The following is a 20,703-nucleotide window of genomic DNA, read 5'->3' as shown; positions in this document are numbered from 1 at the left end:
GGAGGAGCTAACGATTTGACCAGTTTGGGGTAAACATCTCTCGACAGTGATTTATCAGAAACAGATGTGGCTCAACTGAGCATGCGTGTATTTCGATCACAAGCTAAATATAGCTTGTTACTAGGCAGAATATGTGAACACTAGCAGAGAGCTAGGACCAAGCACATGGCAAACACGAGGCAATGTAAGGCATACAACATAGAGGGTAGCAATACAAAATGGCCTCCGAAAACGGGCAACATACCAATTGAAAACACGTTAGCTTCAGCAAATGCTAACCTAACCGCTGTCAATTTACGACAGACGACCCTTTTAGCATTTAGCTGAAGCTAGTCTTTCATTCTAGATAGTCTGGATATACATCGTATACATCTATTAGCATTATTTCGGCTATCTCTTTATTTAACATCCTCTGAGTGTCATGATTCCCGATCTTGCTCTGAGTTCTCATACACCCCTCTGAACCCTTGTATTTCTATAGGGACTGTACATCATGTCTAGTACAGTGTTACATGCATTTCGTCACCCATGAGCAACTAAAAGCTGTTCCTCCTTTTGAAACCCTCCCCTGTCCCGTGCCAACCAGCACTCCATATGTATATGTGAATGGGTTAATGTGCTTAGGTGTATAACTTTATTTTGTAGTGCTCATTGTGCTTTTGATATCTCTTGCATGTAGCAATGCTTGTTTTTATTCCTCGTTTTCATTTTGACATAGAAGCATTTCCCTTGCGTTTTGAACTGGTGTCAGGTTTGCTCGTTTCAGCAATTAAGCAGAACTAAAACAAGCATTGGTGCTGAGCAGTCTACAAGCTGCTTTCAGCACTAACAAATGAAAGACCCGACCCGGTTCTGTACTGGGGGTCGGGAATCAAGGCACGTCACTACGTGCAACGTAACAGCCGTTTTGGGTGTGGCATGACTATATAATGCCACACCCAACGCAGCACGTCGCTTAGCCTTCCAGCTTCGATCGAGGAAAGCTGTAACTCACCTGATTCTCGGCGTTGATTCTTCTCTTCTTCTGGAAACCACTAGATGGCAGCACAGCATTGCAGAAACACCTAAGGAAAGAAAAGAAGCAGAAAGAAAGCTAAGTGAATGTTTCTTTTTCTGGCGCCCATCGCAAGACAGAACAGAACTTGAAAGATAATCTTTAATTATTTAAAGGAACAATTTTTGGAACATTTCTTTACAACCAAAGCTTTGAAGAAAACCAAGGAGAATTTAAAGGACTCAATGCTTTTAAGTAGTTTGTATGTGCAATGTGTTGCATGATATTTGTTTACTTTTAGAGAAACATGATGGTATAAAGACATAGTAGAATCAGAAGGAAGTAAGTAAAGATGGAAGTGAAGTTCTAGTGTTTAAATAGAACAGTTAGAGAAATTAGAAACTTATTCATGTGTTTTCATGTTCTAGAAAATAAGCAATCATCATTCTGACTACGCCTACTGCTGACACGACTTCTGAAACTGTATCTTCACCATCACAAGACTACTGGACGTCACTCCCAATTCCTAAAGATCGCAGGTAGGAAGGTTTTCTTTAGAATTTCTGAACTAAAGGTCAGAGGGTCTTACACTGTTAGCTCAAAAGACAACTCAGGGTAGTATTCTTATACATATGTCTTGTTGCCTCGCAGGTCGACAACAGGACATCGCCAGCGTCCAGTACCCGGCCCTCCTCCCGGGATTCTATTGTGTAGCCTAGTGTACTTAAAAAACCATAGGTTATTTAGTAGAGCTCTGGGAAGTTGGCTCATAGCGTCTCTGCGAAACCCCTTCAAGCACCCTACAGGTAAGAGAGTGTTTGAGTGTCCCGACACTGAGCTTTTGTCTCAGCAATACTCCTCTTGGAAGGGATAAAAGTAGTGATGCAAACAGAACAAAGCATAGGACCACATTGTACACATATACAGAAAATGAATAATATTGCAATGATTGCACTTAGAATAGTAAATAATTTCCATCCCCAAGTGGTAAATAATGTCCATATCCAACCTGAAAATGTCCATGTACCAGTTTCTGGATGAATTTCTGCAGCAATTTTATGCAGTTAGGAAATTGCACTATACACTGAGGGCGAATGGTCTGGGATGTGAATACAGCAACTACTTCCGATGATGCGACATGCACCACCTCGATCAGCCAACATTGCATCTAAAACCATTCTATTTTGAAGCGCCACAATTCTTGAAATTTTGAGCTCCTCAGTAATATTTCCTAGTGCCATAGCTGTCTGATTAGCAACAGCTTCTACAACACGAGTTAATCGTCTTACTTCTACTGTTTAGTGCAGCACCCACAAAGGAAAACAGGCATAATTTAAAATCAACATATTGTTGCAAGGTAGTATCAGTTTGATCCACTTCATCTGTACTTATTTTCCTCTTAACTCTATTTACAGAAAGTTCATGAAATAGTACAAAATTCTTATGATACAATTCAGGTGCCGAAAACACAGGGGGCAACAAAAAGGATATATAACACACCCCTGACCATCCCACTGGAAGCTGGTGATATCCTTTATTTCCACAGACAAAAAAGGAATTATGCGAAGCCGTAAAAGTACTATTATTTCTTCCATCAATAGTCAGAACAACAGTACATTCACTTTCCCCGACCGAAACTGTTCCCACATTTTTAATACATAAATCTTTTGCTTTAGTAACAGAAATCACAAAAAGTTAATCCGTATTTATTGTTCTTGTTTTGGTGAAAACATACGGTGAGGAAGCATTGTCTGTTTGGTATTCTTCCCACTCCCATTTTGTTCTTTTTGCTTGAGGGTAACCGTCTTTGTCTTGATAACAAACTTTATTAAGATGGAAGTCAATCCCACCTACTGAAGGTTTTCTAGAAGCAAACAAAAGCGCGTACCAAGCTTGACAAGAACCATTGTGAGAGAAGGGAAGAGGAATAACAGGTGTTCCTCCTTTTTTCTGGTGGGCTGGTAACATTCTGCACACCCAACAATTAGTGATGTTCGTAGCATTGTGGGTATGATGTAACATCTGGATAAAAGTGTTATTCAAATAGGATTGTCGATGCTTTTGCTCATGGTAAGGAAGATGTTCAAGTGGAATAGGAGTAGTGGCAAGCAAATATTTTCGAACAGGGGCCACTTTTTCCCAAAACCAAGCAGTTATCGCTATATCCCCCATAGCAACAACAAACCCTACAACACAAATGAGCTTCTTACCACTCATTTTGGCAACAAAGTGAATGAACTTTCCACAAAACTTTGTTGAAACAATTGTTGGAGCGCTTACCCTAGGGCAGCTGTTGATTTCTTCACCGAAGGTCAAGACGGGTGTCACCACACCATGCAGGGCTGATCCCCCCTTGCCATATTGGCATTCCATTTCACTAACCCAGGGCAGTAGTTCAACCAGTCTTCTTTGGCACAACAGATTCTTTCCTTGGTCTCAGTTGATATCTCGATGTTCCAGGAATAGTGTGGTCCGGGAAGACCTCCTCAGATTCGTCAGGTGAGATGGCTGGGTTTTTCTTCCTATCCAGGATTTCTCGATGGTCGGTCAGTACAGAAGGCTCCACCAAGGCAGGTGATACCTTTTGACAATGGGTACCATGTATCCACCTTTTCCGGTTCGTCACTCGGACTTCTGTTCTTGTAACCAGGAGGACTTGCTCTGGACCTCACCACCTCATCTCTAGACTGCTCGACCTCTCAAAGGATCGGACCATCTCCTGGTCTCCGGGTCGAAGATCATAATCCTTACCCGTAGATCTGTCAGGAAGAGCTTATTGAACCTGTTGATGAATAGAAAGTAAATTATATGTTAATTGTGCCAAATAGTCATTCATCAATATACAGGGCACATCATGTATGGGATGTGGCTTAGGAACTCCCCAGATATTCCTTGGCCTTCCAAATACCACCTCGTAAGGCGTAAGGCCAGATCATGAATGTGGCACTGATCTTATGGATAGTAATGCCAGAGGTAGAGCGTCCGGACATTTAAAAGATGTGGAAGCCACAATTTTCGCTAACTTGAGCTTCAGAGTAGCATTGTACCTTGCCACCAATCCTGCAGATTGCAGATGAAAGACTGCATGGAATTTCTGTTTTATTCCTAATCCTTTCAGGACATGCTCAACAACTTGCCCAATAAAATGGGGTCCGTTGTCGCTCCATAAAAGTTTGCAAACACCCTATTCGGGAAAGAATTCCTTTAAAAGCACCTTAGCTGTAGTCAACGCTGTATTATCCTTCGTAGGGTATGCCTCTATCCACTTACTAAAGGCACAAACCACCACTAGGACATACTTTAGATTATTGCAGCGGTCAAGTTGGATGTAATCCATTTGCAATACTTCAAAAGGTGCAGTCGGTGTAGCAAACACTCCTGTAGGAGTTTGTGTCCCTTTACCAGGATTATACTGCAAGCAAATCAAACAGGACTGTACTACTCTCTTAGCTGTGCTGGCAATCTCAGGATGCTCCCAAACTTGCGTAAGCAATTTCGTTATTGCCAGAGCTCCAACATGTGCCAGCCCACGTGCCATTTGGACCATAGGTTGTAAATAGGCTGCAGGTAGTGTCCATCTATCCATATCTTTGCTGCGCCAAAAACCTTCATCATTCAATACTCCTTCTTTACACCATTGCTCACTTTCTGCTTCCGATGCAGATCTCTGAACATCTAGCACTTCCTCTCTAGCATTATGCCATCGTTCAGCTTGAGATTTCACCACATACATAGGGGTGACATTTTTTCGCATCGCAGTCTCATGAGCTACGTGATCAGCAAAAGCATTACCTTGTCCTATTTTATCAATCACCTTCTTGTGTGCGCTACACTTCATAATCGCTATCTTCTTTGGATATGTTAGTCCAGTTAAAAGGTTATGTACCAATTCTCCATGCATTATTTGTATCCCATGTGATGTTAAAAACCCTCTTTCCTTCCAAAGTAGGCCGAAATCAAGGGCCACTCCAAAGGCATAGCGACTGTCTGTATAAATGTTCACACATAAATCAGCACTGAGCTCGCATGCTTGTGTCAAAGCTATTATTTCAACTGCTTGAGCTGAACTCTGTGGTATGCGAGCTGTTTCCACCACTGTTTCAAGTGTCGTGATTGCATATGAGGTCGTGCTGGCTGGTAGCTTCAAACATAATCCATCAACCCACAGTTCCCCATCTACATCTGGAAGGGGCGTATCTTGTAGATCAATGCAACCCTTTGTCTGTTCCTCAGTAAGGAAAATACAATCATGAGGCTCCTTTGACTGAGATTCAGTCACAGGATACAGCAACAAAGTAGCTGGATTTAGTGTTGCGCACCTCTTCAAAGTAATGTGAGGCGCTAACAAAGTTAATTCATATCCTGTCAAACGAGCACTAGTTAAGTGCTGTGTCTTAGTTTGATTCAACAGGCCATCTACCGCATAGGGTACTAGCACCAACAGTTTATGCGACAAAACTATCCCTTCACTCTGACGTATAGACACAACTGTTGCAGCAACTGATTGGAAACACCCAGGCAACCCTCGAGCAACAGGATGAAGAACTGCTGAAAAGTATGCACAAGGACGCTGCTTAGCAGGCAGGGGCCCATGGACTCAGAACACGCAAGCAAAATTAGACAAATATGCCTACGGAAAGGACTTTCCACCACTTCCTGAGGGAAGGAACTCCTCAGGGAAGGCCGCAGAGGGTGATGGGTCCAAAAATGTGACTTTAGAAGACATCATGGCGGCCCTTACTAGTGTCCAGACCACAGTGGGGTCAATCTCCACGGATGTATCCTTACTGAGGGCAGACTTCCAGAAAATAACGACCAGGGTCACAGAAGTCGAACAAGTCACCAAAACCTTGGTGACGGATACTGCACTACAGAAAACGGTATCCCGGCTCGAAACGGAAAACAAGTTAATGGCGGAGAGGCTTGACTATCAAGAAGGACGCTCTCGCAGAAACAACGTTCGCATTCTTGGAATTCCAGAAAGTGAAGGCTCTCCTGCAATGGATCTGTATGTGGAAGACTTTATAAATACCCGGCTGCAACCCAAAGGGCTTTGAACTTTTTTCTCCATAGAAAGGGGTCACAGAGTTCCGGCTGGTAGACCTAAACAGGGGGCACCCCCAGACCGGTGCTCGCCCGTCTGTTTAACTTCCGCGACAGGTACGCCATATAACATACTGCGAGGGTATCCCCACCGATTCGAATCCAGAACTCAACAGTCTCCTTCCTCCCGGACTATACAGCGGCGGTCTCACAGCGCCGCCGAAGTTTTTTGGAGGTTAAAAAAGCTTTGAGAGCCCAAGACCTGCCTTATTCAGTGTTATTCCCTGCAAAACTTAGAGTTGTGGCGGAGGGTAAGGCGTGGTTTGTGAAAACGCCAGAAGAGGCGCATGACTGGCTTGAAGGTTGGCGACGAGTAGATGGACCAAGCCGCTGGAATAGAGGCCAAAGCCTTCGGGACGAGAACGGAGATTCAGGCAGCCAAGAACCACGACAATCAGACCCGAAATGTTCGCAGCGGTCAGAAGTGGACGACCTTGGCCACGGATAGAACTACCAGCGGGAAGACGACCGAGCAATAGACACCCATGCATGGGAAAAGCTGCAGACGCGCCAGCTATGGACACTGGGCTGACGCGGGCTATGGAGGGAAGGGAAGGCCTGCGCTTGCACTTGGACTTCTTGGCTCCCTCACGCAAGTACACTGTTCTGGGTTGGGTTGAAGCACTCTGCTGAGTTGGGGTGGCAGGCAGTTCCGAGTCCGTCGGGCAGGGAGGCAGGGCGGGAGGGTGGGATAAGGGGTTGGGAAGTTTGGGTTACGATTTTCTTTATTCTAATTTGTAAAGGCAATGATAACATGGCAAACTACCCCCTGGCTGACAGATCTCCACATAACACGGTTAGGCTACGGCTCACGCTCCTCAATTACCGCATCCATGGCGACACACACCCCAGCTGACCATCCCCAGGACGCGGCCCCTGAAGCTCAGGTGAGCCCCCTCACACTACTCACTTGGAATGTGCACGGGCTAGGAGACCAAATTAAGAGAGGACTGGTGCTACAGGCCCTGAAACGTCAAGCTGCCACATTGGCGCTCCTGCAGGAAACACCTCACAGACATGGCGTGTAAGGCGCTAGACAGATGGGGGTATAGGATGGTGGTACACTCCGAGTTTTCGTCGGGCTCCAGGGGAACGGGTATCCTGGTGCGGAAAAATTCTTCCTTCATAGTACTCCAAACCAGAAAAGATGATCAGGGAAGATTTGCAGCACTACAGGGTCAATGGAAAGGCAGGCTTATTAACCTATTATGTGTATACATTCCCCCGGCTCTCCACGCGGTGGCACTCCCAGCACTTAGTGACTTTCTATTGACACTGCCGGAAGGGGACCTTATTATCGGGAGATTTTAATTCCACAATGGACGCTAACTTAGACAGATATACGGTTAGGACGCAGGCACCTGGAGTCTCTCGCTTGCAGAGCTTTGCAAAGGCACTGGGGCTAGTTGACGTTTGGAGGCATACCCACCACACAACGCGTCAATACACATTTCACTCCAATGCGCACAACAGTCTGTCTAGAATAGACTATTTCATGACATCAGAAACCACTCTGCAGAACGTTGATGATATTACGATCAAACCTAGGGGCATATCAGACCACTCACCAGTTGTGTTAACCTTCTCCTACCACCACAAGTCCCATCGGAGACTTTACCCTATCTATCCCGGATACTTACAAGTCCCAAAAATTCAAAAAGAAATCCGCAAAGCCACAAAATACTTCTTTGCGGAAAACGCTGCATCTGTTGGTTCCCCATCAGTCGTATGGGAAGCTTACAAGACGGTCATTAGGGGGCAAGGAATAGTCTCCATTACGGGACAGAAACGAGAAAAACAGAAAGAACTAATGGATTTAGAGCTAGGCTTGCGCTCAGCCGAAACAGACCACTCGACGGACCCCACACGGCGCACACTCTGCACCTTAAACAGCAACAGTATAGGGATCATCTGCGAAAGGAAACGGTGGCTACGGTGTGTCAAGAGGCCGAGGCTGCGGCATCCATAACCAGTATAGAATTGCCCAAACTCATGCAGGAGGCTTCCCTGGAGCTGGAGGCGGATCTTACAGAGGACGAGTTGCAAGTCGCAATCCGTTCACTGCAGTCTGGCAAGGCGCTGGGACCCAACGGGATCCCAATAGAATTGTATAAACAGATGGTGGACACTATTAGTCCACACTTACTGAGAATGTACACTGACAGCTTAGATAGAGGCGAACTACCGCTTGACCAGAGACTGGCCACAATAGTGGCTATCCCAAAACCCGGTAAGCCCCCGTCCGAGTGTACCTCTTATCGCCCAATATCCCTGCTTAATGCGGAGGTTAAAATTCTTGCTAAAATAGTGGCAAACAGACTGATGGCACACCTCCCACACTTAATTCACCCGGACCAATCAGGCTTCATGCCAAATAGAAATACCGTGCTAAACCTTAGACGCTTGCATGGAGCGCTGGCTAAGGCACCAGCCCTGTCGAGGCCAGCGGTTGTCATATCCCTAGATGCGAGGATGGCTTTTGATATGGTGTAGTGGAGTTACCTTTTTGCGGTCCTTCCACATTTGAGATTTGGCCCTAAGTTTTGTGCGTGGATCCGCCTCCTATATACCGGACCACTGGCGTATGTAACGGCTAATGGACACATATCAGATGCTATACCACTGGCGAGAGGGACGCGCTAGGGATGCCCCCTGTCGCCGCTCCTTTTCGCGTTAGTGTTAGAACCGCTTGCGACGTGGATTAGAGGAGATCCATTATTAAGAGGTATTCGGTGGGCGGAGGGGTGGGAAGACTGTCTTTCCCTCTTTGCTGATGACATTCTGGTGTACCTCACAAACCCAGAAAACTCCATACCGGTGCTCCTTGAGACATGTGATAGTTTTGGAAAGATATCAGGGTACACTATCAATTGGTCCAAGTCAGTCCTATACGTGCGAAAGGGTCCCACACCACGGCTCACTGTGAATTGCCCACTTGTAGTCTTGCATGACTCATTTAAATATTAGGCATTCACATCACGGCAGACCAAGCAGATTTCTTTTCCAGAAACCTGGCGCCCCCCCTGGAGCGTTTGAAGAGGGATGAGGTGCATTTGGAGTCCCTTCCTCTGACACTGCTGGGGAAGGCCGCATTGTACGAGATGATGGCCTTGCCTCGGTTTCTATAAGCCCTTGAAAACACGCAGTTTCCAGTACCACTACCATACTTTAAACAAATAGCTGCGCAGGTGTCCACACTACTCTGGGGCAACAGACCGGCGCGAATAGCCCAAGCAAAATTGCACCAAGGCTGGTATGATGGAGGAATAGCGCTCCCCAACATCCAGTTGTACTATTGGGCGGCACATCTCAAAGTCGTAAACCAATGGATACATGCTTCACAGGCCGGCCCGCATACAGGGCAGATAGGGCTCAACTGGGCAAGGGAAAAATGCTTGCGGTCTTATACAACAAAGGACAAGCAGTGAAGCTGGAGGGCCCCACAAAGCACACAGCCATGCTATGGCACGCAGCGCAGACACGGCTGGGATGGAAGGGGGTCATTACCAGACTTACACCACTCTAGGACACTAAGCAACTATGGCACCTGAGAAATAGCAAGGGGTTTGATCAATGGGACAATATAGGTGTTTCCACGGTGGGAGACTTGTGGGACAGAGGGAATGTGTTACCATTTGACCAGCTCAGGCAACAATACGACCCCGCTCCAACTGAGGCTTTTCGATATACACAAATACGACACGCACTACTGGCGGTACTGCCGCAGGATACTGAGGTCCCCGGAGCTTCCCCACTGGAAGATAGATTGCTCACAGACCACATGCCAAAACGCGCCACGTCCTTCACTTATTGCAAACTAATCAATAACCTGCCGGACCCTACAATCTCCCTAAGAGACAGATGGGCGATGGACGTGGGAGATATGGATGAAACAGAATGGCAGGAGGCCCTGGCCTCGCCCAAGAAAGTAGGTATACCCTCAAGGTTCAGACTGGTGCAGCTAAAGATCCTACACCGCACATATCAAGCTATAACCACTTTATACAAAATCGGCAGGGCGCAACATCCATATTGCCTCAGAGGGTGTGGTGAGGAGGGATCCTTTTTCCACACGATATGGGACTGCTCAGTAATAGCAGATTACTGGCGAACGATACTACGAACAATATCACAGACAATGGGGGTGTCGCTTTTGCCAGAGCCACGCAGATGCCTATTAAACATGTAGGAACCCAATGATCTTACACGTCCTGGGCAAACATTGGTCACGCTGGGACTCATAGTAGCGAAATGTAACATAGCACAAAAAGGAGGAGCTGTGGAACTGCCATCGCTGGCGACTTGGTGTAGAGATATGGACCTTAATATGTAGACCGAAAGGACAGTTTACATAAATCGGAAATGCCTCCGGAAAAGGTCAAAAATATGGGCAGCATGGAATACATACCGGGGAGACATATGTGAGCCGATACCTGATTCTGAGGAAGACAGTTCAGATGAGGAACTTAGGGGGTAAAACTAAGGCAGAAAAGTGATGTTACAAATGTATATATATGATTTTGTTTAAAGTCCTATTTGGCGTCATACCCAGGCCTTTCAGACTCTTAAAATAATAACAACTGGTTGGTATTTATCTTGTTGAAAGGGGTCAAACCTACCTGAGGTGAGAGCATGAAAAGCACAGCAGAGTCATAGTGGGCTATGCTGAAGCCTGCAGGATGGGGGTGGAGAGGCACCAGAGGCTAGCGCTGAGCTGTCTCTTGCTGCCATAGGTCTGGAAAGTGAGATGAAGAGGCGCAGTGGTGAAATGAAAGAAGAGTGACTTGAGCTGGCCTGAAATACCCTGGCCTTGTGCACCTGCAGAGCCCAACGTATGCCACATGTCTAGTCATCAATGAAAAGTGTGTACGGGGCTGTAGGCAGAGCCAGCAAACACAAACAAAACAATACACTTATGTGTTGGCACTGCCGTAACGAATCCAACAGGCTGTTCTTTTCATTTCCCCATTAAAGCATTCCTTATGCCAATCTGAATTTGATCTGATGAATAAAACTTCATAGTATTTTTCTCTATTTATGTTGCTGTACACCCTGCTGTGCATTTGAAAACCCCGATAAAGTGTTTTAAAAAAAATGAGCTGTCCAGTTTAATTGCACGTCTAACACATATTCTCATATATTTAATGAAATACAAAGTCTCGCTTCCAGTTGACAGCTTCCTGTAAATCCACTTTAGTCCTCTGCTCATGTGAAGTGAAGCTGCAAATCATTTTCTACAACACCAACCGAGAGTGAGACCCTGTAACTTGAACTGTGTGTGTCTTAAAAACATCCATATCTGTGACATCTAAAAACCCAGGTCTTTCCTGCCACAAAAGGTTTGTTCCTGTGAAATGTATTCACTCCTGGAGCCTGGAAATTGAGGTTCTGTTAGTGGCCAGCAGAGGGCGCGCCTCGCCTGCTGATGAAATCTACAGAGCACATTGTATGAAAGGGGAAGAGTTTCCTCTTCCAGGTCAGCGGTGGCAGAGACAGCACCAGCAGCGGATGCTGACATCACTTTCGGCCTCTCCCTCAGTGTCCAGTCTGCTGCAGAGGAGGAAGGACTCCCTGTCTGTCTGTGCAGTTATCTTCATCTTCAGACCCTCACAGCCCCCCACCACCTCTCCCAGACCCCAAATCTGCACCTGCCCCACCCCAGCTATAGGAGGAGGAGAGAGCCTGGAAATCTCTGCACAGGTGTCTTCTCAGGTAGGAGATTGCCAGCAACTTCTGCTTTGTTTGTAGAAATAGACTGAATCATCCTGGGGGAATCTCTGTCAGGAGCCGGACTCTTCTATGGCGGAAGGGGGGGGGGGGGGGGCAGTGGCTTTCATTCTGGCCCTGTGGGTCTTTGTGGTCATCTTTTGTCATAAGAACTGTGCACAGTGCTTTGCATCTTACTGCACTATGAGAAATCTGTGCACGTTGTACTGCATCATACTGAACTATGAGGAATCTGTACACACAGCACTGCATCTTACTGCAATATGACAAATCTGTGTCGCTAGTGAAGTAGTGTGGCTCACTGGTTAGAGGCGGCAGACCCGAGAGCAGAGGACGGCCCGGGACCAGGGTTCGAATCCCGGCGCGGCAGGTTTCTGGATCAGGGTCAGCGGACTCGATAATTCTCTCGCCTCGGTGCCCACTCTGATCAGCGATCACACTCGGCAACTCTGGGCATTAGCTTGCCTCATCTTCACTAACGGCCCCACCAGACCGCCGGGGATGCCTGGTCTCACCCTGGAGATACCCATTAAGGGACCATCTCTCAGGGAAGCCAGGAAGGGTTTCGCAGCGGTCGAAGCGCCTTGGGACCCTACGGGTAAGTAGTGCGCTATATCAATGCCTATACATTTACATTTACATTTACACTTCATCTTACTATACTGTGAAGAATCTGTACACGCTGCAGTGCACCTTACTGCACTATGAGGAATCTATGCACTGCACTGCCATATACTGCACTGTGAAAAATATGTGCACACTGCACTGCATCTTACTGCACTCTAAAGTATCTGTGCACGTTGCACTGCATCTTAATGCACTATGACAGATCTGTGCACACTGCACTTTACTGCTCTATGAGGAATCTGTGTCACTACAATGCTTCTTACTATACTGAGGAATTTGTGCTACTTCACTGCATCTTACTGCACTTTGAAAAATGTGTTCACATTGCACTGCATCTCAGCGCTCTATGAGAAATCTGTGCACACTCTTTGCTCAGCTCTCGCTGTTAGTTTGTTGACTTGCCCCCTGCACCCGTGTGTCAGAAGCAGGTCCCCCGGGCAGTTGAATGTCAAGGCTTCCCTGCTGCCCCTTTGCCCCTGATTTCCTATCTCAGACTAGGTAAAACCAGAGTCATTGCAATAGTTTCCAGCGGCAAAGGTTGGATTATAGCATTATCTGCTGCAGAGGTTATGTGTCTGCTACAGGGATTGTGTGTGTGCGTGCATTGACCTTGGGTCTCCCAGGTAGGCGACCTTCCAAGCAGTGGAATGTACGTGTCTGTGTTTTTGATTTATCTCTGCGGAATGGATGTGTGTTCATGTGAACAGGGTAGCATTGTCTTTGCAAGTTGTGTGTGTGTGTGTGTGTGTGTATGTATGAGACACGTCTATAGTGTGTCTTTTTAAAGGGTGTCTGTCTTAGCAGATGGTGGCGACTGTCAGTCACATTTATTTATTTGAGGGATTTGTAATGCGCATGGCTGCCTCAGCGCAACCAGAAACCAGAGGAGGAACAGAGGGACCCACAAGCGCCTAAACCTCAGATAGTGGGAAACAGCCAAGTTTTTATAGTCTTACGAAACTTCAAGAGATTAGGGATGTCTCGAATATGCGCTGGGAGAGAGTTCCAGAGTTTGGTTGCCAAGAGGCTGAACGAACGGCCCCCAGCCCTCGCTCTCCAGACTCGAGGGACACAGACAAGCCCATGGTCGGCGGATCTCAAAGCTCGCCTGGGCATGTGGGGCTTCAATAGACCAGATAACCTAATTAAGGGCTTGGTGCATCAGGATTTTATAAGAGATGCACAGCACCTTGAACTGAATACGTTCTTCGATAGGCAACCAATGCAGCTTGGGGAGCACATGTGCCACCGACTGGGATCTTGGTAGAGCCACTAACATACGCGCTGCCGCGGTCTGAACCCTCTGCAGGCGTTTAATGCTAGCTTTGTTAGCACCCAAATATAGAGAATTTCCATAGAGTAGCCTAGCAAGAATGGAGGCCTGCACAATGGTTTGGCGCATCTGGGAGGAAAAAAGCCAAGCAAAGATGTCAATCCTCTCAAGAGCCCAAAGCAAACAGCGGCAACAGCTCTTGTCTGTTTCTCAAATGTCAGTCCATTATCAAGCCAGACACCCAGGTTCTTTACAGCCTCCTTGGGTGACGGGCGGGTTTAAGACGGTCAGCCCACCACTGTTTCGGACCAGAGATCCTGGTCCTTCCCGTACAGTAGGATCTCAGATTTGCTGGCGTTTAATTGAAGACAATTAGCCTTCATCCAATCCAAGATGACCGACAGATCCTCCTTAAACTTCTCCAGCTGGGTGTCGTCAGCGTACGACACCAAGGACAGCCCCCTGCCTCTGGCCACCTCTGCCAAGGGCCTCACATAGAGATTAAACAAAAGTGGGCTCAAAATAGAGCCTTGAGGTACCCCATGGAGCAGGGCATGATCCTGAGAGTGAAAAGGTGGCACTGAAACCTGGATCGACCGCCCTGCCAAGAAGGACCGAATCCAATCCAGGGCACCGCCCCTGATTCCAACTGCCCAGAGGCGTTCAAGGAGGATCGCATGAGACACAGTATCAAAAGCGGCACTTAGGTCCAATAGGACCAAGGCTGCAGAATCTCCCACATCCAGCCTGCTCCGGATGGATTCCGTTACAGCCAGGAGAGCTGACTCAGTACTATGACGAGGGCGAAACCTATGTTGGGAGGAATCATAGATGTTGCACTCATCAATACATTTGGACAGGATGGAATTCACATGTGCCTCCACCATCTTGGCCATGAAAGGCAGCTGGGATATAGGGCGGTAGTTGCCAGGGTCTTCCGGATCCACTGATGACTTTTTCATATCAATAGAATGAATTTAGCATGCTTCCACTCCCTAGGGACGGAAGCTAGTTTCAGGGAACAATTGGCCAATTCTAGACCCACGGGGCAATAAGTGACTGGAGCTGGCGGAAGTGGGCAGAGGACAGCGGGTCAGCTGGAGAGCGACTTAATTTTAACGCATAAGGCCTAAAATTCCTGGGGCAACAGCAAAGGGAAGACTGACAAACAGTTGACCTCCCATAATGTCCGTCCCTACAGGCACATCATTCTCAATAGGGGTAGTCTCATTGGAGAGGCCCTGATAGATCAGCTCCACTTTATTCACAAAGTGGTGTGCTAAAGCCTCGCATTGATGGTTAGAGGCTACGGTGCAGGCACTAATCACGCCCGCTCTCTTCATATTTTTGAGCAAAGAAAAAATGGTCTTGGCGGGGTTAGAGCTAGCCAAGATTTTATTGGCTACAAACTCTGCCCGCGTTTTGCGGATGAGCTTATGATGTTCCTTAACTGCCACTCGATATACTAATTTTGCGGAAGCCTCATAAGAGCAGCGCCAAGCACGCTGCAGCTGCTTGCACCCCTTCTTTGCCTGAGTTAGTGAGTCAGTGAACCATGGATTCGATGGCCCAAGTCCCTTACCTCCTCGTTTGGCCGGGATGCAACTATCCACCAGCCAATCGTGAAAGCACAGGTGCGCCCCCTCGATGTCTGGGGGAAGCTGGGGTCTGTGCTCCGCTAACCAAGTAGCAAGAATCTCCTGGTCTAGCTTGTGCCAAGGCCCTTTTTTCCACAGTGACTGGACGGGCCACATCAGCTCTACCCTGCCACTGCAGAGAGAATGATATTAATGAATGGTCCGTCCACGTCTGAGGGACCGGGGAGAAGGTTTTTAAACAACTAAGATTGGAAAAGATGGGATCGAGCAAATGACCAGCCACATGTGTACCCTCAAGGACAAGTTGCGGCAGCTGGAAGGCTTCCAGATCCGCAAAAAAACTGGTGATCTCGGCCTTTCCTTCCAGCTCAAGGTGCAGGTTAAGATCCCCCAAGATGGTAAAGTTTGCCGCCTTGCTGGCCAATTGTCCAATTTTATTCGCTAGGTCCTCCCGAAATTTTCCAGAAGGCCCATGGGGTCTGTAGATTAAAAGACCGGACATTGTCAGGTTGCAGATAAGCTTAATCTTAAACAAAGCGCTTTCACAACCCGCTATTCCTTCCTTAGTCAGTCTAACAGCATAGGCTTCTTTAGCCACCACAGCAATGCCACCCCCTCTCCCCCTCTCTCTGTTAATACGATTTAAAGTATAGCCATCAGGGAGGGCCAACCATGGCTCTGCCACTGTTTGCTGGGTAAGCCAGGTTTCTGTGAGCAAAAAAGGGAATCTGGGCCCTCATTTATTAAAAGATCAAATACTTCTGCATGGTGCCTCACCAGCGAGCGACAGTTGAGGATAAAAAACCTGTATTCGGTGCAGTTAGGTGGGCATAAAAGCAGCTCTCCGGAATCCACCTTAAAAGCACAAAGTTTGCACTCAAATGTCAGCTCCTGAAAGTCCCATGGTGCCGAAAAGCACTTAGAGGCCAGACCCAGGAGCTCTTCACGTGCATATCTGCGCCAATCACCTGTGAGAGATGCAGGGGTCCTGGCGACAGGCGACGGCCTGGACGGGCTTGCCTTTGTCGCGCCTTCGTCGCACCAGCGGCGTACCCGCTATGCGCCTCCGCTGCGCGGGCGCCTAAGCGTCTGCATTTATAGTAATAAAGGAGGTGACCAGGCAGCCTCACGCCTCATGAGTCTGGAGCTCCCGGCTCACGCCTCAGGAGTCTGGCCTCTCCTCTCTGTACATAAATCTTTAGGATCACTGGATGTAAGCGGGTCTGTTGTGTGCAGAATAGTCGGGTACTACTCGGCACCCTGCAGATGTCTCCGCAAAGTCGCAGGTGAAGTTCTAGTTCTTCCCCATAGTTTGGTAAAATTAGGCAGGTTTGAGTGAGACTTCACACGACCTCCAACTGTGTGAGTGACCCAAGCACCCAAGGCTACTTGTATGATAATGCTGCAAAGGGTTACTGTACTCTCATCAACGGTGTGTTTATGAGGATTGTACTATGATATAGGAGTCTATGTCAAGCATTCCATTCTGCTCTGCTTGTCACTTCAGCAGGAAGGGGAGAACAAAATGAACAAGCAGAAAATGCTAGAAGAGGCCTGAAAAGAGAAATAAGAGTGACACAGAGAGAAACATGAAGGGTGGAGTAAAGTAATTAATAGATATTGATCAAAATATGAAAGAAATATGTTTGTAGGGGAGGGAACGAGAGTTCTCAAAGAAGGGCAGGAAAAGAAATGTAATGAACATTATGTGGAAATTGCCAAAAGTTGAATTATATGTTGTGAGCTAAAAAGGTGATTTAAGGGTGACGTGAATGTGAGTCTCAAGAGTTATAAGTGTAATGTGCTGTTTAGTGGTACTAATACTTCAACCAACTTTAGAGCTATGGATCTGGGATTTATTCCCAATCAACAAACGGTGTAAATGAACCAAATGGAGGAATAAATGTATTTTCCTGCGTTTAACTCTAATCAGATAGCTAGGAGGTGCGAGGTTCCAACCTTCCTGCTGTATAAGTAGGGTCACCCGTTGGACGCTCATGATGAGCTGAGCTCGTCATGAGGCACAGTGGCGCTGTGTTCATGACGAGCTGAGCTCATCTTAACTGCCGCGGAATGCCCATGCGGGGATAATTCCCTTCCTGTGCGGGGCTTGCCATTAAGTGGGTGGAGTAGTGACGAACTCAGCTCATCATGAGCACAGCGCCACTGTGCCTCATGACGAGGTGAGCTCGCCACGAACACCGCGGTGCCGCGCGCGGAAACCCTCCCCCCCCCACCGCGAGGGAATTAGCCCCGCGTTTAAAGGGTTAATGTCCAATCACCAGGGTGATTTCCCAGTTGTCACTGTAGGAAAGGATGTTGATGTAGTGACTATGGATCACATTAGCCAGTGGGGTTATATAAGTGTTGAATAGTGTTCTGCTGAGGAGTGAATCTTGAGGTGCTCCGCAGATGAGATTTCTGGTTTCCAAGGAGGTTGACGGCAGGTTGACTCTCAGAGTTCTTTTAATCTGGAAAGAGCAGATCAATTGCATGCAGGTTCTTGAATCTTGATCTTGTGAAGGCGCCTGATGAGGATGAGATGTGGTACCATGTGACACGCCGCCAAGAGGTTCAAATGGATACAGCCTTACTGTCTCCTCTGTCTAGGATCATGCCAATGGCCTAGGTAAGTATAATGGGCGCTGTTTCCGTGCACTGGTTGGGCCTACATCCAGACTGGGTGGCCTTGAGTAGCTGGTGGTTGATGAGGTAGCTGGTCAGACACTTCTTGATGGTTTTCTCTAGGACTTTGGCCATGTATGATTGGAGGGTGATTAGTCAGTGGTTGGAGAGTTTGGTGAGATCCACGGTGGGTTTCCTCTCTAGGGCTGTGACAGCTGCCTGCCTCCAGGTTTCTGGGAAGAGGGTTGCATTGATGGAGTCTTCCAGGATGGGAGTGAGGACTTCACTAATGGTGGTTAGACCTTTGTTGAAAGTGTGGTGGGGGCATGGGTCTCATGGGGCCCCACAGTGGATGGTCTTCATGGTTGTGTCAGTCTCTTTTGTGGTGATGCCGTCCCACATGGTCAAGGTCCATTCTTCAGCTGAGATTGGAAGACTGGCTGCGAGGTTGCTGGAGTCAGGTTGAAGGTTGAAGTTGTCGTATGTGGATAATCTTCCTCCAAAAGAAGTTAGAGATTGTTGCAATGGGTTTTGTAAGGGGTGTGTTGCTGGTGGTGGCTACAGCACTGTAAATTCTCAGATTATGGAGAAGATTTATTTGGTGCTGTTGTTGCAGGCTTTGATGCGGTTGGTGTGGGCTGTTCACTTGGCATTTCAGACATGCTGGTGGACGCATGTCAAGGCAGATTTGAAGACGTTGTTGTCAGCAGTGTCTTTGCTCATTCTCAACTTGCTTTAGAGTTGCTTATAGTGCTGCATCACCCCCCCCCCCCCTGAGTTCTTCTGTGTACCAGCTGGCTTGCTTTTGTGATCTTGATTTCTTTTGGTTGTTGCTATACTTGAGGGGGTGCAGGTGGTGATCCATTCATTGAAGTTCTTGATGTCTTCTGTTAGGTTGCTGCTGATATGCTTGAGGGGGGCCAGGTTGTTGGTGCAGTTGGTGATCCATTCATTGACGTTCTTGATGTCTTGGTTAGGTTGCTGGTTAGCTTGAGTGGGGCCAGGGTGTTGCTGTAGGTGGTGATCCATTCATTGAAGCTCTTGATGTCTTCTGTTAAGTTGCTGGTATGCTTGAGGGGGAGCCAGGGTGTTGGTGCAGGTGGTGATCCAGTCATTGAAGTTCTTATTGTCTTCCATTAGGTTGCTGGTATGCTTGAGGTGACATGTGTTGAGGGCAGAAGCCCAGTCCTTCTCTGAGATGCTCTTCCGGCAGCAGCCGCCTATCAAGATGTGGTGGTTCTCCTGTAATTCAGGGTGCTGACCTTGAAACTTAAAAGGGTGTTGTCAGTTCAGGTGATAGGTGTTGGTTTGTAGACTCTGATGTTGCTTAGTGTGGAGAAGAGAGGGTCCAGGAAGTGTCCAGCTGTGTGGGTGGGTCTGGTGATGTGCTGAGTAAGGTCGAGTTTCCCAGGGCATTTGAGGAGGGTATTTCAATTGGAATGATTACGGTCCTCTAGATGAAAGTGCAGGTCTCCATGGAGGGTGAAAGTGCTGGAGTCAATGATAATCTCAAGTCTAGATTCGTTCTGATGTCCATTCTTTCTGTTACACAGACCTATATCTCTATATTATCAACGTCAAAAAAAGCCTTTTCCAATCTTTCTTCTGCATTTTTCTTTGGGACTTCTGGCTTCTGATAATTCACTTTGTCGTTAACATGAAAAGACATAGGTCGGCTAGTTCGCTTTAATGCTTCCAAATATTTTGGTGATACCCACTGCTGAATGATGCTTCAATCTCTGACCCAATTAGAACCTCATTTAGTTTGTGAACATCTGAGGGGAAATATAAATAGTTTTTTTCCCCACACGGGACTCAGTCCATGTGAAGGTCACCTTCTTCAGATAGGAACCTGTTGTATCCTCTTTGGTTTTTTACTTGATGTCTGGAATACTACGTGGAATACATATCCAGGCTCCTGTTATCCCATACTCTTTACCAAGAGACTAAAAGGAGCCAAAGTTTACCCCAGTCAGACTCAGGACCAATGAGCGGAAGGTTTATCTTCCAGTGCACTTATGAAAGAACTTAACAAGGGTGACTGCAGGACTCATACTTCAAGATTTTGGACATTTGCGGAGATTCTGACAGAAAGACATCAGCCTAATTTAATGACCAAAACATCAAGCAGGCATTTGTTAAGTGCAACTACTCACATGTAAGGGTCTCAAGGCGCTGGGGTGGGGGTTGGAGGTCGGTAGCAGGCTCCAGTCCATCAATGGGGGGTCTGTCGAAGAGCCAGGTTTTGAGGTTTCTTGCAAAGATGGGGAGCGATGTTGTCTGTCTGAGGTGGAGCGGAAGGGCGTTCCAGACTTGGGTTTCGAGAAAGGAGAAGGAGCGGCTGCCCGATCTGGTCTTTCTGGTGCTGGGGACCACAGCATAGGAGAGCTGGGCTGATCGTAGGGTCCTCTGGGGTGCTTGGAATTTGAGTCGACTGTTCAGGTAGGCTGGTCTGGTGTTGTGGAGGGCTTTGTGGGCGTGGGTGAGCATATTGAAGGTGACTCTAGCTTCGATGGGGAGCCAGTGGAGTGTGCGCAGGTGCTGGGGGATGTGGCAGTGTCCTGGCAGGTCAAGGACCAGTCTTGCGGGTGCCTTCTGGATGTTTTGTATGTTGCGGGTGACGTTTTTGTCTATTCTGTCATAGAGTGCGTTGCCGTAGTAGAGTCTGCTGGTGACCAGGGTGTGAGTGAAGGTCTTTCTGTGTTCCAGGGGGATCCATTTGAAGGTCTTAAGTAGGAGGCGGAGGGTGTGGAAGC

General features: G+C 47.5%; 1 protein-coding gene across 1 annotated transcript in view; it reads left to right on the top strand.

The window, feature by feature from the left end:
* Positions 1-11,661: 11,661 nt before the first annotated feature.
* The window catches only part of LOC147662729 (uncharacterized), a 74,833-nt gene continuing 65,791 nt past the window's right edge, over positions 11,662-20,703 (top strand). Inside the window, exon 1 of the mRNA XM_086950942.1 lies at positions 11,662-11,809. The gene's annotated coding sequence lies outside the window, so the exon portion shown is untranslated. The remainder of the gene's footprint in view (positions 11,810-20,703) is intronic.

This window comes from Lissotriton vulgaris, unplaced genomic scaffold (genome assembly GCF_964263255.1).
Source record: "Lissotriton vulgaris unplaced genomic scaffold, aLisVul1.2 SCAFFOLD_211, whole genome shotgun sequence".
NCBI lineage: Eukaryota > Metazoa > Chordata > Amphibia > Caudata > Salamandridae > Lissotriton > Lissotriton vulgaris.
This window is presented reverse-complemented; position numbering and strand designations above follow the sequence as displayed.